This window comes from Falco punctatus, assembly GCF_963210335.1.
Source record: "Falco punctatus genome assembly, chromosome: 2".
NCBI classification, from domain to species: domain Eukaryota; kingdom Metazoa; phylum Chordata; class Aves; order Falconiformes; family Falconidae; genus Falco; species Falco punctatus.
Window position 1 is genome coordinate 72,888,106 of NC_137581.1, and position 22,363 is coordinate 72,910,468.

The following is a 22,363-nucleotide window of genomic DNA, read 5'->3' on the forward strand; positions in this document are numbered from 1 at the left end:
ATGCTAGTGATGTGCTCACAGCAAAAATAAGATTGTGGTGGTTATACTAATAAATTGTTCATTTAGAAAGCAATTTATTTGTATATCCCGTTTAACATCTGAAAACAGGCAAAACCTCCTGAAAACAGGTATATATTTAATAAATTTCCAAACTCAGCTTTAAACTGGCCAGAAATGAAAATCTTCCAACTAAACGTGGTGTAGGGGGTAACTTTCATGAAGTGTAAATGTTTGCTAAGGACATGACGTACTGTATCAATATAATTTTCTTTTGAGTTAACTTGTGAAGCCTTAAAGAACTAAAGCTTTTGGTTTACACTTAGCTATTATTGTACAATTTTACTGTTTAAAAAAGAAATCTTGTACCCTAGTTGGATCTGAGTAGCCTAGTAATCTTTATTTTTTTTGTAGTATCTAAGTCACAGCAAAGCTGCCCTTAAGTATTTCCCCAATTTTCACCAGTTGCATCCTCAAATACTAACATGCAGAAGCTTTGTATCTGTGCCCCAATTGCTAGGAACTTACCCACTTTATTTTTTTTGTATCTAATAGCCATGCATAAAATGCATGGATTTAAAAGTAATCCACATACCAGGCTGCATTTACATAACTGGGACAGATTTTGTTATTTTTTTTAATTCTGAAAAGCAACCTGAAACTTTTTATTAGAGAATATGTGCTTCAGTCATTCTAATAGGGGCAAAAATGAGTTTTAATGACTCAAGTGTGAGCGAGAACTCTGTAGCTGTTTATCTTCTCTTAAATGCTGGCTTTTAAAAATTTAGGCTTTATTTATAAAGCATTCAGCATTTGGTGCATATTTAAATTAGTATTGCTGATAATATCTTCTAGGTGTTGATTCCCCAGGCTTTTTTCTTAAAGATTTAGTAAAAGCCACTATGACATGAATCTTTTAAGACCTCACAGCAGCCCAGGTGCCTGTCTGAGTAGTTCCTAAACTGTAGGATTTTTGCTATCAAGTTCCTTTTTGACTCCTTTGGACCTTTGTGCCATTTCTTTTTTGAATTAATAAGTAAGCTGTCTTAATCCGTAAGGGTGACACAAGTCTTTAGAGGTCTACAGGAACAGCTCTTCCAAGGCATGTTTAAACCCAATCTAAAACATATAAATTCAAGTCCAATAGCATTAAAAACCTATGAATAAGTGTGGTTCACAAGTATTGTCTCTAGCACGCATGGATTTGAGTGGGATGGTGCAAGTGGGCTGCAGCACTTTATTGTGTGCTGTAGTACTGCATTCTTGCTGCAGTACATGCTGGAAGGCAGCTCTGTGGTGGTCCACCCCATTCCCTGAACTTGCAGAGCTCACAGTACAAGCTATATCCATTTGCTGAGGATAACAATTTCTGAAAAATAATAACTTACTGTATTGCCAGCCTGGAAGTTTCTCTTAAAGCTGTCTGTCTGAGCTCTGTCTCTCACACAACCAGCTACTTACAGGAAAACTTTGCGAGCTTCAAACCTGGTAAAAGCAGGATGTACAGAAGGTTTCACTGGATGGTTAGGAGTCACAGTGTATTAACAGGCCAGACGTCCAGTTTGATAGAAGAATGCTTTTTTACTGCGTTCATCTCTTTGGAATGTCTCGTTGCCGTAGAATTCTTGTTGGTAATGTTTGTGGTCATGCAGTCTTCCTGATGCATATGTAGTTATCAGTGGTTCTGAATAAGAGAGAAGAAAAGGAGGGGGAAGTGAGAGAAGCTTTTAAAAAAGCTCTTAAAGATCTCTGAGTACACAGAGGAAAATGTGCAACTGCTCAATCCTTTACTTTTTCATGTATCTAGTGATAATCCCTAGCTATGTACAATTTCATGGCTGGAGTATCTGAATACCTTCCCAGAATGTATTAAGCAATGTGACTAGCTTCTGTCAAGTACAAGTCATCCTCTTCATAGTTGCACAAGGCTTTAAAATTGCCAGTGTTGTCAAGGGTCTAAAAGACCTTCCAAACACATGTGGATTTCCCTTATATCCTTCTGTTAAAACTGCTATGGAAAGTTTGTCCTTAAAAGCATCAGGTAAAGTTGATAGAGATGAAATTACGGTGAGGTTAAGAGGCTCTTGAACAGTGTTTAAATGAGTGTTTGTCTTAGGTTTCCAAACTGCAAAGGCTAAAAGCAATGTGCTATTATAGATTCTACCCAAATGATGAGGATACATTTAAGGGTAGGCACCTCTGCCAGTACTGGGAGCTCAAAGGACTCTGTGTCTCGATGATAGTGGTATGTATCTCTTTGCTTGTCCAACTTCATTTTATCACAAGTATCATGGTGATGAAGTCCTAGTTCATAGTCATGTGAGAATCTCCAGTTTCATTTTTAGTTACCTTTTGTCCTTGTCATAGTGAAGAAAAATTGAAAAGTTTTTTTGCGGTTTGATCCATTAAATTTGTGTGTCCAAAAAAATCTAAACAAAGTTTTGGGGGTGTGGGGAAGGGTGGTGCGACCATTGCTGTGTGATTTCTGAGAACTGAAGGGAGCAGCAGCCTTCCCCCTACTTGTATGGATGGCGACTGCTGTAGGTGAGATTTCCCCCAAACTGCATGTACAGCACTATAAGAGGCAGGTAACTTTCAAACTCAGGCAAGATACACAATTTGTTTCCTCACTAATATAAGTGTAAGATGTATTCTTTGATTCTTTTTTTGTTAGGTATTTACTTGCATGCATTTAAGGTACAGAGCCGTAATACTGATAGGTTTTGAAAGCTGCTGGCAGTCCTCTCCGTTCTGTGTTACTGTCTTAGGAGGAGAAAGATGAATGAAAGATCTCCCTAAGCACAAAACTTTGAACTTGTCAGATCCTGGGAAGTGAAGTTGGCACATTTTGCTCTAAAGAGAGTAAATGCTTCATGATTGTAGAAGTACTACTTTTTTTTTTTTTTTGTCTGAACGTGCTGATCTTTTTATGAGGCGAGACCTTCCCCCCCATTTCTGAAGTCCCACCAAAAAAACACTTCAGGGGCTTTTTTTTTTTAAAGGGTTCTGGGGAAGAAATGGAAGGGCTGTACTATGACCTGAGGGCATCTTTTGATAGCTGCCCCAACAGGTGCTGAAGAGTTGGATTCAGTGTTAAAGACAAATCTTTTGAAGCTCTGAGTGCTCTTTGCTGCTATATCTAATAGTATCAGAAACATTTCAGTCACAAGAGGGTTTAAAGATAGCTAGCCATCCTTAGATGAGATTCCGCTTTGCATTTTTTTTCCCCACAGAAGAATGAAAGTTACTCCACAGTGATAATTAGTGCTCTCTTTGCAGGTGGGTGTTTGTGCTTTATGGTAACACTTCAATGATTTTGTTCATTGTGAAAGGAAAATAATGGAGTTAAGCTTTTCTCTCTGTCTTGCTAGTAGCTGCCAATGCTTGCTCTGGCTTCAAGGATGTTGTATCAAGGTTTCATCAATGGTATCTGATCTGCTGATGAAGTGCGTTTTATGCAGCATCTACAAGTTTCAAAGAAAGGCTTCGGGTATCTGTGTATTGCTTCTATCAGTCAACTAGAATTGCTGCCCATGGAGGCTTCTACATGCATGCTGGGAACACTGCAAAGGCTTGGAGGCAAGGAGTACGAATTAACCTCTTAGGCCTTTCCACTTCTTATTTCCCTCCACTACTCCTCCATGATACTCTGGCGTTTGTGTTTTACTTCTCTGGCATCTGATTCTCTGGCAAAATCAGAGGAAGCAGATTTTGTCGAAAAAATACTTTTCTATTGAAATTCACTTAAATACTTCTAGGTATTTCAACTAGAGATGCTTCTTTTGTGGCTCCAATCCATGTAAACTCTGCGTGACCCCACTTCTCAGATGTTAAACTTCAGTGTAACTTTCTTAATACCCTAATATACTATAGGCAGCCTTTTTAAGGCTGAATAATGACTTTGTTCAACTTGGGTATGGTATACATGTATACATTATCTTACCTTGACCATATCTCTTATACTTCTAATTTCCGGAGCATTCCTCCCTTGGGAGGACTTCATGTTTGTGCTCTTATTTTATCAGCATGTTAACATCTGGCTTTGTAAATTCCTTATATTCTCTAGGTGCATAAGAGCATCTGTAGTTCATCCATTCTGGAGAAAATGTGAAAACTGTTGCATATGTCTTCAAGAAGAAAACGGTGTACAATCTGCTTCCTATTTATTCATCTTGCTCAGAAATGCATAGCAAATGTAAATGCTATGTAAGTTCTTTATCAAACAGTAAATAGTTTGCTCAAAGTTACACAGGATGAGATAACAAAAAATGTATTTGCACATAAAAGCATTTATTGAAATTAGCAGCCCCATGGACTTTCTGCCACCAGTTTTCCTATGTCATCTTCTGGCCCTGAGCTCACCATGTATAGCTGTGCATTTACTGTAGAACTAGAGGTTTGGATATCGACATGGGACAGCCGGGGGGGGGGGGGGGGGGGGCATGTGGTTTCTGGCATGGGAAATAGCTGCACAACACCTTTCCCAGGTTGGGCTGCATCTGCTCCTGATGAAGTAATGCATACATAATCTGGCAGAAAACTTCTCATAGGAATGTTTCCTTCACTGATGTGAATATACGTTCTTCGTTGTCCTTCAGAATGACAGATACCTTAAACACTATATATACACATGCTCTAGAACTAAGCAGGTTTCATGGACACAGAAAAGACAGAAGTTGTTTTAAAACCCGAATGAAGACATTGATACTTGAAAATAGTTTCTGTTTAACTGAATTGGACTTTAAATTCTTTTTATGACTAGAAAGCAGATCTTTTTCTATAGCGCATGGACTTGGCTTTATCACTCCGAATTCTCTTAATTTTGGACTTCAGGTCTCTTGTCTTAGAATTGGTATTGCCTGCCCTGCTGCCTGGACTCCACCCGGTTTGATACAGAGGATTCCACAAGTGGTGGTGGAAGCATTCTTGGTATTTTACTTGATACTGTGGTTTTCTGAAGCTACTCAGAGTGTTTTCCTGGCAAGTATACATTAATGAACAGAAGGCAAATAAGGTGATCATTGGTGCATGAAGGAAGTTATACTTGTCAGCGTCACAGTTTGGTTGCCATCTAACTGCATTTGTAGAAAGCTACACTTCTTACATGCAGGAATATTAACCAGGTATTCAAAAGAAAAGAGATTGTTTGGGTGTGTTGTTTTTTTGGGGTTTTTTTTCAGCAGGTAGTAGATCTGTGGAAGTCCTTGCCAGCAGTGATTTACAGCCAGAAGCCTACATGGATTCAGTGAAAGCTGACTTGGACAAGTACTTGGAGGAGTGATCTGTTGAGGGTTACTAAACAGACGTGCCACATCCTGCTTGGGAAATCTGAGTAAGAAGCAGTTGGAGGCTTGCGGAGCACATGGGGGAAGTATCTTACTGTGTATGGCCACTTGGGCCAGGAGGAAGTTTGATGTGGGGGGCCTGTGATTTGGTAGAACAGGTGGGAGGCTGTTGAGCTAGACGGAACATTTGGCCTGAAACAGTACCTCCTTTCTTACCATCCATTTCACCTCATTTTTTGGCTGTTGTCTGGAAGCCCTGTAGAAGTGCAGCTCAGGCATGCTGAACTATCGCTGCCATGTTTGCTGCTGCTCTTTTCCTTGTTACTCCTGCTTATTACATTCTTGCTGTTTCTTCTCTGTGCCTGGCCTAGAGACAAGGGCTGTATCCCAGATTTGAGACCCCAGGTTTGTTTTCCTTCCCTGCCGAGTTTCTGTGCCCTTCCCTTGCGTCACTTACTGTGTGCACAGAGAACAGGGCTGCAGCGGCCGAAGGGCATTCTCCAGATAAATCTCTGCAGCAGTTCTTCTGGTAAGGAAGGCAAAAGGGGTTTGCACTGCATTTGATGCAAGTGATACTTGCTAATAACAGTATGGGAAACGTGTGTGGGCGTGGGGCCTAATAATGAAGGAGGTTTGCCAAATTTTTGCTGTCTACTGTGCTTTCTGTCAAATGTTTGGATGAGGAACTCCATTACAGGCCGAGTGACTATAAAAATGGCTGGCTAAAGCCACCCTACGGTAGACTTTATGATCATCATTTTACAAGTTGGGCCACTTGCACAAAATGTTCTCGATTTAGGGCTGGACCAGGTGGGGATGGGCACATGGCACCCTTGGAAGCTGCTGGAAGGCAGGTGGGATGTGGCGAAGTGCGCAGCCCCCTCTGCTCCTGTTGCCCGTTGCCCAGCCCAGAGCTGGGTCTCGGTAGCTGATGGCTCCGCGGAGGCGGGCCAGGCGCTGCCACGGCCTCAGCGTCTGTGCTTGGCGCCTCGAAGGGAGAAGTAACGCTTGAGTGCGGCGGGAGCCGGCTCCCAGCCGGTTCCAGGCGCGGCTCGCTCCCCTCAGCCCTGACGCCCGCTTGAGGGGCTGGGAGTGAGGCCTTTGCCCCAGGCCCTTTCCCGCCCGCCGGCCGGGGCGGGGGCGGGCCCCGCCGGCGCAGCTGGCAGGAAGGCCCGGCGCGGCGCGGGCAGGGAGGGAAGGGAAGGGGAAGAGGCGGGGCCTGGAGCCCAGCAGTGTCAATAATACAATAGGGCTCTTGTGCGGCTGCCGCCGCCGGAGGAGGAGGAGGAGCGGGGCGGGCGCGGGGCCGGGGCCTGGCTGCGGGCGCGCCGAGCAGCCGGCACGCAGGGCGGGAGCCGCCGCCGGCCACGGGCCCGGGCGGGCGGAGGCGATGCGCGCCGGCGCGGGACGGCAGCAGCAGCCGCAGCAGGAGCAGCAGCAGCACCACCAGCCGCCGCCGCGGCGGGAGCACCAGCGCCAGCCCTGACGGCCGTAGCCGCCCACGCCGGCGAGCAGGGGAGGAGGCGGCGGCGCGCCGTGCCGTGCGGCGCCGGCGGCGGGAGGTGAGCGCGGCCCGGGCTGCCCGCATGGAGGCGGGGCGGGGGGCGGGCGCCGGGCCGCCGGGGCCGCCGCTTCGGGCCTGTGCGCGGGGGAGGCGCCGGGCCTGCGGCGGGCGGGAGGCGGCGGCGGTGTTTGGCGCCAAGGCCGGGCAGGAGGGCGGAGGAAGCGGCGGCGAGCGGGGGGAGGCGGCGGGTCCTGCGGGTACGTGGGGCGCCGGGGAGGGGATCGCGGAGCCGGGTCGGTGGTGGCGGCCGAGCCGTGCTGTGCCGGGCGGGCAGCGTCCCCCGGGCGCCGCGGCGGGCCGCTCGTCCGGCGTGGGCGCTGCGTCTCCGGCCGCGTCCGGAGGGAAAAGTTGCGGCGGTTCCGCCGCTCCACCCCCGCGCTGGCCGGGCTGTGCCCGCGGGGGGCGGCAGGGGCTGGGCGGCGGCGGCGGCCCCCGGCGCTGCGCCCTTTTGTTCGCCGCAGCCCGGAGAGGCGGCGACCCGCCGGTGCCCGAGCCGGCGGGGCCCTGCGGAGCGCGGCTGGGCGTGGCGGCCGGGCGGCGGGCGGGCAGACAGGCAGCCAGCCGGGCGCTCGTCCGCCGCCGAGCACCGCTCCGCCAGTATGTCGAGGAACTTGCTAGAACTGAGTTTGACAATGAAGCGCTAGCGCAGCCGGGCCGCCGCGGCGCCACGGTAAGTTTAAGGGGCGCGGATGGTGCCCCGGAGTCCCCGGTGCCGGCAGGGGTGGGAAGCTCCCGACTTCGATTCTCCAAATCAAACCTTCCTCCCTCGCACGGGGTTTGTTGGAATGCCGCTTATCCTTCTGCAATGGCATGGCTTCGTTTCACGGCCGGCCGGCCGGCGACTGCTGCGATTAACGGCCAGGGATGTAGCAAAAGTAGCAGTTGCAAATAATTCTGTGGCGATTCGCGGGAGGATTGGGTATGGGGCACCTTAAAATACATCCTAATGAGAAGAATAAATGCTGCTTTTTCTCCTGGTTTGTAAATACAACTCTTTTACAAAGAGCATTTATAGTTGAAGAGTTCAGCTATTGTTCACAAATTGTTACAACGAGTGGCTACATACTTTAATTAAAACATCACTAAATTAGCGCTGTACTTTAAAGCCGATTTTTTTTCCATGTTCAGGAGAGGGGGATGCAGGAGTCTGCATCCAGTTGTGATTAGAAATCCTGTAGTTAAAATACACTAGAAACTTGAAAGCTATTTTGCCTCTCTGATAACGTGAAAGAGCCTTTGCAGTACAACTGAATGCTTTAAGAGAACTATTTTGTCTTGGTGCATGCAAAATGTTTTGTCTGCAGCCAGCTTTTTACGTCATGTTGGTGCTTGTGGGCTGTTGTATAGAGCATCTCGAGCACACCTGCTAATCTCTGCAAAGTGAGACCATGTCTTAGCAGTGGTTAGAGCTAACCTGAAAATGCAAGAGACTGGTGGGTTTAGAGAGGAAAGGGCAACCTGGTTGAAGGCATGTTAGTTAGCGTAACTTTCAAGCCTGCCACCAGAGTTCTTAGCAGGATGTCAGAAAATCTTTCACCTGCATTACTGAAGGGACAAAATGTAATTTGAAGTCACTTTAGTGAAGAAAGTCCCTTTTCAAATTAAAAGCAAGTTAGTGCTTTCAGGATCTGAAGTTTTGTTGTTGTTTTTTTAAACTGAACTTCTGACCTCTTTCCAGACTAGACATGACATGCCCTTTTTTTGGTGCCAAACTGGAGCAGGAGAAAGCTCTCTGCTGCAAAAGCTGGTCTTTAGATGCAGTAAAAGTCATCAAAATAACAAGAGCTGTCTCTATTACCTGTCCTTCACGTGCTGTTTCCTCTTTCTAGGTTCCTTTTACAGAACTAGCCTCCCTCCCTCTGTCAGCAGGAAAAATTCCCCTGAGCTGGGTCAGTCAGCACAACTGTGGGGGTTTTGTTGTTTATTTTATTTGTGTTATGTACGTGTACCAGGTATGTACAAAGATTTGCTAGAGAGCTGATGCAGGAACGTAAGCAGTGGCATTTATTGGCAACGATGCATGTTCATTTGGGATCTCGTTAAAATCATGAAAATACGCTGTGAATGTAAAAGCCTGGGCTAGAGGATCTCAGTGTAGCGTTAGAATAAACTCAGCTTTTTCCTCCTCTGTGGTTTTGTGGACTTCTTCCCCATGGGAGAAAAATAAGGAAATTTGCATCAGGGATTTATTAGGATACCTGAGATTGTTGTAGGCTTTTTGGTTTTGTTTTTAAAATACAGGTAGTTTTCATAGAGCTGGCTGGTTTGCTTATGGAGGAGAGTTTACAAAGGCTGTTTGGCTACAATTGAGTATTAATTTTACCTGTACAGTTTTATATATGTACACATAGGCAGGCACACAAGCATGTGGTCACTGTAGTAGCTACCACGTGCTGAGTGCTGTAGAGTGTTTATCCTGAAGAGCTTGCTGCAGCTGGCCTGTGAGGTGTCTTGACCTGAACTCTTGGCTGGTGTGACAGCAGGTGTCCAAGGCTGTGGTGAAAACAGCTGGATGTGTTAGGCCTGTGGGTGAGAAGTAAAGTTAAACCCTGTATAATCTGCCTTGAGTTTGAAGTTGATAACCTTATGATCTTTCCCTATGATCTCTTTAGGTAGCTTATTTCAATTTTTGAAATCAGTTTCTGACTATTGCGCCATAGAGGGTAAGGTGTATGCTGTGGTGTCTGTACGTTTTTGGTTAGTTCTGCGAGACCTGTGATATATCCAGAGTAGGAATGTGTACACGTTTTTGTAGTGAGTCTTCTATGATCCATGGATGAAAATGTTATATAAAGTGCTCTTTCTGTGATATGTCTTTCTCCTTTAGTTCCTAGAAGTCTCCCTTAGACGTTGGCGTGTGGTTTTGTAGGCTCTTGACTGGATGGGTTTGACAGTGTAGCACATGCCCACTCTTCAGAAAATACAGGACAATTTAATAACAAAGAACATTGTATTCAACTGAAATTTATAACTTAGTATTTTGTTAAGCATGGGTATTACTGTCTGGATGCATTTTATAACCAAAACCTTGCTGTTTTGTCTAGGTCAGTGGTGGTGTTGCTCTTTGGTTGGCATTACTTCTGGCATTACAGACAGAAGTGGACTTAGGGAAAGTTTGCCATTTGATCGTGCCAGCTTAATCTCTCCCCACTACCACAGTTTTTGCAGGAGCTACAGCTGAGGGGACTCAGAGGCTTTGGAATTTCTGGAGAGGGGAACCCTTCCTCTGAAGTTATGTGGCATTTCTCTTTTCTGAAGATTTGAAGTGCTTGTAACACTTGAGGCTTCATGTAATTGGAGACATAAATGCAATTTTGACATACTTTACTTAAAATGGAAACTTACAAGTTGTTAATAGCTCTTATTGGGGATATTTATGTAATGGAAGCCAACAGATGCTATTTGCATCTTGAAGAGCTGATGCATAAAATGTTATGTCAGGGCCTTAGCAGGTTTTTTGCTGGCAGAGGCTGGGTCAGGTAGGAGTGGGAGATCTGTAGGACTTCATGGCACCTCTGAAAAGTGGGATAATGATATGAAATTTTGTATTTTAGCACACAGCTGATTTTAACTTAATGCTGCTATTTAAAATAAAAAGAGCAGGAGAGGCGATTTATATTTATCCATGTTAAACGATCAATTACACTGTCACTTTAAAATTAGTTTTCTTTGTACAATCTTCTAGCTACAGCTGCACATCTGATGTTCAGAACTCCTAAAAAGTCTATCTATAGGTACTATTTGTAGTGATACTTTGACTTACTTCACCTGTAAGATGGTATCTGGCAAAGAAGTTTTCTAAGTGTGACGTGAGAGCCCAGCTATTGACTTCTGTGGAGAGATGTCTGTGCAATATCCAACCACCTCCATGTTTCCCTGGGCTGTTGGCTCCTTCATATTTATTTACTTCCAAGTCACTTCCCTAGGTGGCATTTGAACTTTTCCAGCATTTAAGATCTTATTTCAGCGTGTAGGAGACCAAGAATTTGGGGATTAGAGCAGTCTGAGACGTGTGATCTTGGGCCTAATGAAAGCTCCTGCATTTGTAGAGCTATAATACAAGCTTTACTTGGCTTTAAAGAAATGGATGAGACCCTGAGCTGCAAGCACGGCTGTGGAGGCTCCGCTGGCACTTGTTAAGTCGCTCTGTTCAGAGGAGCAGGAGAAGGTGGGAGTATAAGCTCGTGACTGCTGATGCTATTTGTTGTAACTTTCTCCTGGATTAAATACTGGGATGCTTGCCTTAGCTTGTTAAACTTTGAAAACTTTGGAGTGCTTTCCTTCATTAAAGTACACCTGTTACAGCATTAGATTACGGAGCTGTGTTTCTTGCTTATTGAACTGAATGCTGAACATAACGTATCGTGTCGTTAATGCCTCCTTGTGTTTTAATTAGGGCTGTGGGGAGATGTTAAAAAACAGGTTTATACACTTGCCTTGCTGGTTGCTAAAATGAATCTGCTTGTCACCTGGTCTTGAGGGAATTATGTATTATTTCACTAATCTACTGTCCAGGGCTTCCTCTCTGCCCCTTTTTCTTTTTCCCTTTTCCCCACCTTGCTCTGAAAAATTCTTACTTGAACGTTTTCTAGGGGTCTGTCATACCTGCTAAAAGCTCCTGACTATGTGGTAGCCTTTGCTGGTGAAAGTCTCAGGCTCTTGTTCGTGTTCTAGAGAGCAATTTCACGCCTGCACAAGTGGTTTGATACACAGCAAGTCCAACAGCTTCCAAGGATTAGGGCTGTGGAGTGGGTGAGTAGATGCTGGGATGCCTGGGATCCTCCAAAGGGAGAGGTGGTACCCTGCTTATCAGGCTGTGCAAATGAAAACTGACCAGGAGCATTTATTGCAAGTAGTTAATTCTGTGCAACTGTGTTATGAAGTGTTTTCTAAGCAGTGTTTTAAATTCCCAGGTTCTTGTTTTGGAATATGCTCTTGGGTAGGTGACCAGGTAGCGGGAGAAAAATGCCTCCATAGGACATGCCTGTGTGCTAAATAGCTTTTCATTGTGATATATAGTTTATCGTGTAATACTGGATTACTGAAATTCTTTAAATGTGCAAATAAATGACATATCTGCTACAAATGCTAGAAGTTTTTTGCTAAAGATATTTTGGTTATTAGTTTACACTGCTATGTTTAGGCAGAAATGTGAATGTTCATGAGCACTTGAAAATCATAGCTAAACTTGGAGCTTTTATTCGTGCTACTTCAAAATTGTGAGTATTGGTTTAACAAACCAGACAAGTTTTAAATAATGCTTGCTTTAAAGAGCATGAAGATACTGAGAACATTATTATTTTTAATGCACAAATACTTAAAACTTCGCTACATAGTAAGTATAGCAGACTAAAATGGCAGTATTTTCTTTCTGATGCTGCATAAAAAAAATCTTACATCTTGAAGGATATAAAAATGTATAGGGGAAATGTGTATTCTGTCAGAGGAGGAAAAATATTTCCCTTATGGGATTACTTTCAGTTTTTAATTATCTTTATAGTTCTGCTGTTAAATGCTTGTATTTCTTTAATATTTTTCCAGTGTTAATTTGCAGGCTTTGATAGCAAAGTGGCTGTAGAGAGAGGACTTTGTCACCGTTTGAAATAGTGCTATGTCCTACCCAGGTTTTGGGTTTAAAGAGGGGAAAAAAACCCCAAACAAACAAAACCCTTGTGGAGCTAAAGTACTCAGTATGTGATCAAGTTATGGAGAAGCACAAGAAAATGGTAGGCTCAGCAATTATCTGGTGACGAGGAGCCTCAGCAGAAGAAGAGGTAGGAGTATAATACCTCCCACTTTTATTAGTACTTGCAAGGGAAGAAGAGTAACAAACTTGTACGCCTGCTCCTGCTTTCATGCAAATAGGCTCTTTTCCCAGCAGGTAACTGACTGAAATAGTCATGACAGGTGATTACTCTGCAGTGCAATGTAAACCTTGTTAAATGTTGTTTGATAGGAAGGAGTAGAAATGCTCATTTCAAGCACAGAAAATAGGTTTTTGTGCTTTTTCAAGAACTGCTGACCGATGGTCTGACAAGGGAAAAGTTACTGGTTGTCAGTGTTGCTACACTTCGATACACTTCGGTAGCGTTAACCTTGTTTGGGGGAGTTCTATCAACTCTTCAACTTCAGCCTAATTTGAGAGCAGTTGTGTTCTTTTATAAAAATCAAATTGGCTGTCATTTAAGCAACTGAAAGGCAGATACTTAAACCTGATAATGAAGTTGCAGTCTTCCTTATGTTAACAACATAATCATTTCCAGCGTAGCATGAAATGAGCAATCTTAAGAAGTAAGTGAAGCATTTTGCCTGACAAATTTGAACTTGCAGCTCTGCAACAGAATGTGTAAGACTGAGGGAGGAACTAAAAGGTTGATCTTAATACAAGGTGCTTGTTTACGAGCAACAATATTGTAATGGCTGTTGGCATACATAACAGGTAAAGTTCACTCCTGCTTAATGGTATTGATTCTTCTGTGGAAATTATTTTTTTGCAAAATATTTTGTCCATGTTACAGAGATTAATTTTCCATGCTTTCTTTGGTTAGTGCTTCTTCACTATTTTGGGCCAAAAAAGAAAAGAAGAAGGTGGAAAAACCTGAAAATAAAGAAAGGTGGTTTTGTGTGCTCTTTGCAACTGGTACCCATCAATTTAGGTGGTTTGGTTTTGTTTCCGTTGGTTTTGCATTTTTTTAAGATCTCATATGTAGTTTCCCAGTGCCATTTTGTGAACATTTTAAAAGTTTTTCTTTATTCAGGTATTTTTCAGATATTTAGGCATGTTGAAGTTTATAAAATAATTTTTATACAACTGGTGTACAAAGAGTTTACTTACTGTGGCAATTGAATGTGATTTTGCCTAATCTAGCAAGTTACATCCATGTATGCTACTGCAATTTTGACAGAGATTTGACTTGCTCTGGTTGGATCTATATGCCTGTACAGAGGTGAAATAGCTGTGGTGGAACTGTTGTCAAATATAAAGACTCTGGCCTGAGCTAAGTGAAAAGAGGAGCAGGTTAAAAATTACTTTGTTTCAGTACTTAGTGTATTCTGTCTTTCCTCTATTGCTTAAAACTGAATATATGGTTCTTTGCTAGGTCTGACGTGTGGTGTTTTCGTTCTTCTTCCTCTATATATGTCACAAAACCAGAAGGTGGGATGTAAGTTATTAGAAAGCTTGTGCTCCTGACAGTCACCTTAGTATCAGTCAGAGCCCCGTGACTCCCATTATGTGGATTGATCTGGCTTAAGTGCTGTCTTAGGTCCCGTGTTTGGCATCTTCTGTGTACTTGTTCTGGATTTTCAGAAGTCTCTATATGTAAGAGCAAACAGGGATATGCATTAATTTAGGTTGCTGAAGTCTAATAACTTTTGCAGGTGCCATTTCATTCTCTTTTTAAGATCATTGAAATAAATTTGTTTTCTGTGTGTTTGCTTCTGCATGTTTGACTCTTGCATTTCAGCCAGTTCACTTTTGAGGTATGAATGGGTTAAGAGTTGGAAAAAACGTCTAAATGTCTAAATTAAATCAAAAAGGGGAACAAAAAAAAAAGCCTCAAGTGCCCATGACAACTTGAACGTGATTTATGGTTCCTACTTATCTCTCCCAGCCATGTGTTTGATGCCTTTGTTGTCTCCCATTGGCTGTCCCCTCTTCTTTTTGCCTTGACTTCCCAACTTTTTCCTTGTTATTGGAGAAAACAGCATTTCTAGTGAGTGTCTTACAGTCTTCTTAGGACCCTATAAATCAGCTAGGTCAAAATTAAATTTGCCTTCTCTACCAGACTTCAGACATTGCGGACTTCCAAATTATTTGCAATTGGCCTAAAAATATTTTGGCAGACCTTTTGGGTTTCTTTTTTTTAGAAGATTTGTGTAGGTTTGCTAGGTCTAATAAAAACACTGGTGAGGGAAAAGCCTCGTCTTTATGTGAGGTGCTACTTTTTTTTGTGGCTGCTACATTTGTGTGGGTTTACATATGTTTATATAAAAGCACCATCCACTGAAAAATCAAGTTGTGTTTTCCAATATTCATAGAAAAGCATTTGTGATATAATGCGCTTTTTTTTCCAGTGAACACTTGTATTGACGTGATGAGTATTTTGCTTGTGTATTTAACAAAAGCTTCTGTGCTCTTAATGCCTGTACCTATGTAAGTTGTGCTTGGTTAATGAAGTTGAATCTGTGTTTGACTTAAAGTAAATACAATTGCTTTTATGTGTTTTGTACAGATTGAGTATGTTTCAAGAATAAACTTACTTTTATGTACCAAGAGGAACTGCTGAAAAAACAAGGCAGTGGCAAAGTATTGGTTTAGTGGAGTGTCTTTCAAAACACTTAAAAGTAACCAGGTTGCACTTGTTCCCAAATAGTGTTCTAATGGTTTCCTACCCTATGATAATTTTTTTATCAAAAATGCTTTTTTTTTTCTTTCCTCCTTGTAATAATTTTAGGGGATCTGTATTAAGCTCATTCTGTCAACGAAGCCGGCTTTTCTAACACTTTGAAGGTGTTGCACTAGTGTAGCTACATTATAATGATCAGAGTGGTCATATACGCTTAATTCTGAAGCAGTGATGTTAGTGTCAGCCCTTGTATGAGGACTATAGAAGCTGAGCCTGCTTTGCTCCTGTACCAGACTTCTTTGGCCATAATAACGCATCTTTAGATCTATCTTCTAGAGGTTTTAGTGCCACATTAGGCTACTCTGTAGCACCTCTCCCTGTTCATGGGCTCTTAACAGGCTCCTAGAGATTTAATCAGTCAGAATTGTGGGTTTAACTGCATGATGGCAATTAACACAGGAGCTGAGCTGCTTCTCCTTTGCATACTTTCTCTGTTGAGCTTTCCAGGACTGAGACCATTACGAAAGGTTTTGTGCTTCAGGTAAGCAGAAGTGAGGTAAAACTCTCAGGGACCAAACCTATTAAAACAAGTTGGGGGGTGTTTTTCAGTTTCTTCCCACCCACCCCACTTTGGGTCATTGATGGGGTTTGGCAAATGTAGCACAGGGGACCTTGGTGCTGTTTGTGTGCCTGAAGCGCAGAAAATACCAGCATATAGTGAGGGGCAGTGTTACCTGCTTTCCTCCTCGGATCTGGTGGAAGCTCCTCCATACCTATGCGAGTGTCAGTCTCTGTAGGTCTAGTTTAACCCCTTGCTAAACAATGTCAAAGGCTTTGCCTCTGTAAAGGCAACAGTTTTATATAGTGGAACTTGTGCTTTAATAAACTACAAGAAATCATAAAGGTCTGTATATTTATAGACAATTTTATTAAAGGTCACATTTTTCCTTTTGACAGTAAGCTGTTCTGGCAGTGAGTGCTTTAAAGGAATAGTTCTCTTGTGTTACAACTTGATCTTGCAATCCCCCACCCTTCCCCAACATATTTGCATCAGGAAATTTTGAGAAGAAATAAATTCAGTTTTGTTGTGTATGAGTTGTGCTCGCACACAAATTAATCAGATCAGTGCTTTGTGAATTTCTGGCTTTGTTTTGGCACTGACTTTAATTACTATTGACTCCACAGAGGCCAAAATTTCCCTGCTTGTTTCTCAGAGCTTGTCATGTGTTTTGTCTGACTGAGCGGGAGTGGCTTTGGAGAAGGCTTACTTCGTTTATACAGGTTTCTCTTTCATAGCAGTAAAAAAAACCCCAACCCTTTCTGACCATTTAAGATCACATTAAAGGAAGAAGTAATTTTTGGATGCTGCTGTGGAATTTGCTGCCACAAAGGATGAAGTTGATGAAGTCCTATTTACTGTGTTTTCATGTCTGCTGCTTCATTAATTGTCATTTGATTGTGCTCCAAGTCTTGTGTTTTGTGGTCTAAGAGCAAAGCTTGGGTGCTTTATTTATTTATGGAGTTTCTTTGCAGGGAGAGGTGACAGTTTGAGTGCTGGTGTGATGATCAGATGTCTGACCAAGAGAGAACTGAGGGTCTTTCCTTATGAAATCTCACAAATACTAGCATCCGGAGTTCGATGAAGGATGTCAGAAGTACTTTAAATCACTGTGATGAGCAAGTGAAGTTAACAGTCTGTTACTTTTCACTTGCCCTTTTTTTTTCTCTGGGAATTGACTGTCATTCAGTTAAATACTGACTAAATATTTTGATATGAGATGAGCTGTTTGTGGAGGTGATTTTTCTGCAGCCACTGAGACCACCTTCAAGGCCAGGAATACGCAGTATGTCCATGCTACTTTTAAGTGCTCAAATTCCTTGTAGCCAGAGCAGCTGAAGAAACTCGAAAGCGTGTGTTCAGTGTCCTGTATGAACCCTGTGTTGTACACTGGAGAGCATTATTACTTAATGTATCAAGAAAAGGAGACATGGCCTTTTCTTGACTACTGTCATCCAACTGTGAGATAGCTTTCCTCCTATAATTCAGGCCTAAATTATTCTTCATCTTTTCTTTAAACTAACAGAAGAGCTTGCACAGCCTGGTCTTCCAGCAGGTCAGTGGGGATGACCATGGGTGCTCGTGTGCTCCAGCATGTGCTCTGGCAGCAGCCAGAGTCCTGCAAGGGAAAGGAGCCAGCGTGTGGTAGCTGGGGTTGGGGTGAAGGTGGTATTGGGCCTGAATCTTGGTGGATGGAGAGGAGAGCAGGGAAGGTGAGGCACAGAACAAGGGGTAGCCTTTGCAGGTGTGACAGCTGCTAAGGCCTTATATGATGCTGAATTGGATGCCTGAAGAGTGCATGTGAGGTGAGGAGAAGGAGGAAGAAAGGGGCCAAGCAGTGATCAGATTCCCAAAGGTGTCTGTTTACAGGGCTGCAAATCAGCAGCTGAATCTGCGAGTGGAGAGATTTCTGGTGACGTACCCTCTTTGGTGTGTAGAGTGGCCTGAACGTGCTGGGCTCTGTGAGTCCTACTGTAAAGACCTTTTTGTTTGCAACATGGGGACTTAAAGCCTTACGGGGTTTGTTGTTTCTTCTTGTTCTGGAGCCAGAGATCTAACTTGAAGGCATTGAAGTGCACAGTTTGGTATTACTTCAGTCTGAAGTCTAAATCTGGCCCTTAATCTTTTATATTCTCGGGGTGTGGAGCATCCAGCAAGAAACAGTGATGCTGCTTATAGCATTTGTGACTCTCTTGTGTGTGTGGTGGGGTCATGGGACTTGCTGCAGAGCATATGAGAATGGCATGGCTCTTGCCAGCAGAAACATAACATCTGTTACCATACTTTAAAAGTTCTCACACTTAGTGAATAATTTTATTTTAAGACTAAAGCTACCCATGACCGTGCACAAATATAGTTGCATTAAATAATGGAAATTAGCTATGGGAAAAGATGCTTCTAGGTCATCTAGGTTATTGCTTCTGAAATATTCACTTGAACCTCCCTTCAGAACATAGCATGAAATAGTTCTGCCATCACTCAGCTTTAGGAAATACATGCAAGCACATCTGTTTAGCATAGATGCGTAAGTTGAATGAGGTGGGTTGTCGTTTAAAATCCAACTGGCTGACATGTGGCAGTGGCTAATGGCAAGACATGCAGTGTTCCCATTACTCAAGAACAAGAGGCATTTTTGTGGCTCCATATCCTCGTAAATGGCCTAGTTTTTCTGGTCTGTGGCTCACAGCCCTGTTCTCCAGCTCCTGATAGTAGGTAGCACCAAAAAGTTACTTCTGCCTGTACCCCATTCCAGGCTCTGTGGATTCAGGAAGCATTCTGCACATTCCTGGTACTTTTATCCCAATCTAGGTCTTCTACTGCAGCCTTCTGCCATGTGCATTTGTGGTCTCTTTCTGATACGCTTCTCTATATTGCAGTGTGACCTGCTGCAGGGAATGCCTGCTCTTTGGAGAGAGATGCATTCTGCACCAGGCTGAAGTAATGCATCTCCTTAACATTTAGTCCTGAAAGAGAGGAGCATGTACATACCTGAGCTGGTGTGCGGTAACTGTCCTTGCATGCGGCTGTACACTGTAGCATCCCTTGGCGCATATATATATATATATCCCTCGATCTCAGATGTAGGGAGGAGAGAAGTTAAGGGTGGAATAGGAATAATGGGATTGCTTTGCTCTTACCAGCACACAGCAATATGTGCGTGTGCTGTGGCGTATCTGATGCTTCCAGCAGTGTGTCTGTGTGGCTAGATACAGTCCTCAGTGCAGGCAGGCCAAACACACCACTTTGTGCAGTCCTCTTTATACTTGGGTCCCATTTGTTGTTGCCTTGCCCTCAGGCTGGTTTGAGAAACGCTGAGCTGGAGCATGCTGTCTTGGCAGCGCAGCTACCAGGACTCTTGTCCAATCTTTGTTTAAACGTTAAGAGCTGCAGCCTCCGATCCTTCCCCTGGGGACATGGACCAGCAGTTCTGACTGTCAGGACCATTTCCTTAATGCCAAGCCTAAACTTTTTTTTTTCCCCTTGTATTTATCCCAATACATCTGATCTCTTACAGACTCATGCCTTTGTTTCACTAATGTTAATATGCTACTGGTATATGAAGCATATAAACAACTTTGTGTGCACCTTAGGTTAGGTGTTGAAGTTGAATCCTGCGTGCATGTTAGTCTCTGTAAGGGCAGCTGTTTCAGGCCCCGACTCGCTTTTTTGCATGTGTATGTTAATCATATTGTGTAACAAGTAATTGCAAGCAACAAATAAGAAGTTTTGAGTGTTTTGCAGAATGGCTGGCACTACACACACGCTAAATAACTGCTGTGTTGGGTCACCATGCAAGTGCCTAGGGACCCAGGACTTCAGAGTGTTTCATAAAACGGCTTGATGTTACTTGTTAATAGTTGCCTTATGAAACCTATCCTTCTAGACATCCTACTGCATTGTTTGTCTGAAAATGGGATAAGCCGCTGTGGGAAATTATTTTCCCAGCAAATCTTAATTGGTTGCTGGGAATTACAAAGTCACTGACTATTATTAAGAATAGGCTTGTTGCTACATAAAGGTGTAATGAAATATTTTTGGGACGGTGAAAGAAAGCGAAGGTGCTAGAGAGTTGCAGCCTTTGCTAGAAGTTTTCTGTGTCTGTGACCTACCTTAAGGTGAGATGGACTATTTTTTGACTTTTACAATGAGATTGTGAATTTATACTGAATTACCTTTTTGGCTTAAGCCAATGTGGAAGAGAGAATAAAAGTCAAGAAGCTGCTGGATACTCACTGTAGTTAGCACTGTTGGAACCTTGTGAAGAAGAAGCACCAGATCAGTTTATTACAAGCAAAAATCCATCCATTTTCACAAATACTTAATAAGGATTTTAGAAGAATTTTCTTAAAGCTTAGTAACTTTTTCTTTTCTACTTCTAGTCCCCATAGGCTAAGTATTGCCTGGAAGTATCTCTTCAGTTAAATACAATGGATACTCTTCTGGTATTTGGATACTTGTTCCTATTATGATTTTTCCAGAACTGTAAGGGGAAGAGTGCCATTACCTTCCTGCTTCATACTGTAATTTATTTATAATCTCAAAAACTACTGGCTTTATTTACCGTGCTGTCTTGGTAATATTGAAGTCTTTATCTGCCTTACATAAGAAATCAGTGTCAGGTTACTGGGAGTCCTTGGGGAACTGGCTACATTTGTTAGATATCTGAAACGATCTCTAAAAAACTGGAAATAATAAAATGATTTTCTAAGACTTCTCCCACGTAATCAGTTGTTATACCTATGGCATTACTTATTGTGAAGGAGATGCAAAGTGTCACAAGACCAGCTTTCTAATTCAGTCTTAAGTCATTTGTGAGGTGTGGATTGCACAGTGTATGATGCAAGTTATCAGACACCACGTTATCAGAAGCAAGCTGAGGAAACATGGACTAGGTGAAATGCTCACAAGAATGTTTGCAGCTGCTTAGAAAACTGGAGGATAGTTAGTAGTTAGTTTCAAACAAGACAGGTGAATTTGGTGTGATTTAAGTGGTCTCTCCTAGGTCCAGTGTTAATTAATATTTGCCTTTTAATGATGTGGGTGAAGGAATGAGGACTGTGCTCGTCAAATACCAGATAAAGCTGGGTGGAGCTGTGTGTCTGTTTGAGAAGATGCTTTGAACTTAAAGTTATTTTGACAGATTGAAGAAGTCTGAAAGGAGGGGATGGATTAGGCTGCGCAGGGGGCTGAGGAGCAGCTCTGGGGCAGGGGGTTTCGCTGCACACCTGCAGGCTGGGAGCAGTGGACCCAGCAGCAATAACTGCTCACAGCCAGGACGTGAGGCAGTGGAGTCATGCTGTTGCAAAAGCAAACACACTGGAGTTTGTATATAGAATTATTACCTGTGACTCACATGACAGTAAAGGATGTTTTTCTGTAACAAGAAAAGAGTATTTTCCATGTAGGGAAGGGTTCAGCTGGAAGGCTTTGCCCAGATTTGGGCAACACAACCTTGTAGTGGTTTTGTGCACCAGCCCTAAAAGGATAATGGAGAGCAGCCACTAGAAGGATCAGAAAAGTAGAAAATGCGGCCTGTGAGCAGAGGGTGAAAAAAAATGGGTTTTATTTAGTCTGGAGAAAAGACTAGAACATACAAACTGAAGAGTTAAGCATAGTGTTCAGACATGAAGTTAACCGTGTGAAGAGGAAAGGGATGATCTTTTCAGGGTCCAGTGCAGAGAGAGACCTGGTAAAGGGCCAGGTCCACCCACATCATTAAAAGGCAAATATTAATTAATACTGGACCTAGGAGAGACCACTTGAGCCACGTCAGCAGAGATGTGTGGTTTAAGCACCAGGGCAAGCTTTCTGGCAGTAAGGGCTGTGCAGAGTAGAAGGGGTTCACCTGGAGAGGCTGTGGAGCCTCTGTAATGCACAGTCTGTGCTTTTGATCCTATCTTGGTGCTCTTTTCCTGGACCCTGGCAAATCCTTATTTTCTGCAACTGTCTCTCTACTTTTTTCATTTTAAATGGCAGTGCAGCATGTAGGATGGTTAAGGAGAGAGAGAAGCATGACACAGTGTTTTCAACCATCACAATTCTTGTTTTTTGAGGCTTGGCTGTTGGTAGGTACTATGGTAAATTACAGAAGGAATGATTGTATAACAGTAGTGATAACTGCAAAAGTAGGTCTTTGTTCCAAATGGCTTTCTGTTGTTAAAAGTTGTATTTTAAGAAATAAATCTTCCTGATGCTTTTTCCCCCTGGCGACGCTTAGTTTCCAGGCAGTATTTATGAAAAGCTACTGTGCATTTCTAAGTTTTGTTTTCTGTGTCTATGTTGTCCTTTAGTTCCTACAACATTATTTTTATTTGTTTTTTTGCGTTTCTGTTTCTCTGTGCCAGTTTCTGTTGCTGCCCTGTTGCTTTTTCAAATGCTCCCAGGGATAGAAATGCAGAGTCTGTTGGTACAGTGTGTCTGGAGAGGAGGGTGAGGATCTTCTGTGTGTTCATTACTCTGCTCCTGAACTTGTTGCTTATGGGGAGGCTGGGGAGTTAGCACCCTTCCAGGCTGGGGAGCACTTTTCTGTTTTTTTACCTACTGGTGAAGAGCCCCCTGCTCATTGATTCAGAAACATTAAATTAATTCACATCAAATCAATATGTTAAGG

General features: G+C 43.1%; 1 protein-coding gene across 2 annotated transcripts in view; it reads left to right on the plus strand.

Annotated features, from left to right (window-relative positions):
* The first annotated feature begins 6,613 nt into the window (after positions 1-6,613).
* Positions 6,614-22,363, plus strand: part of JADE3 (jade family PHD finger 3) — a 68,246-nt gene continuing 52,496 nt past the window's right edge. Inside the window, exon 1 of one of the 2 annotated variants that reach the window (XM_080375316.1) lies at positions 6,614-6,844. The gene's annotated coding sequence lies outside the window, so the exon portion shown is untranslated. The remainder of the gene's footprint in view (positions 6,845-22,363) is intronic. The other variant, XM_080375317.1, reaches the window with a different exon arrangement.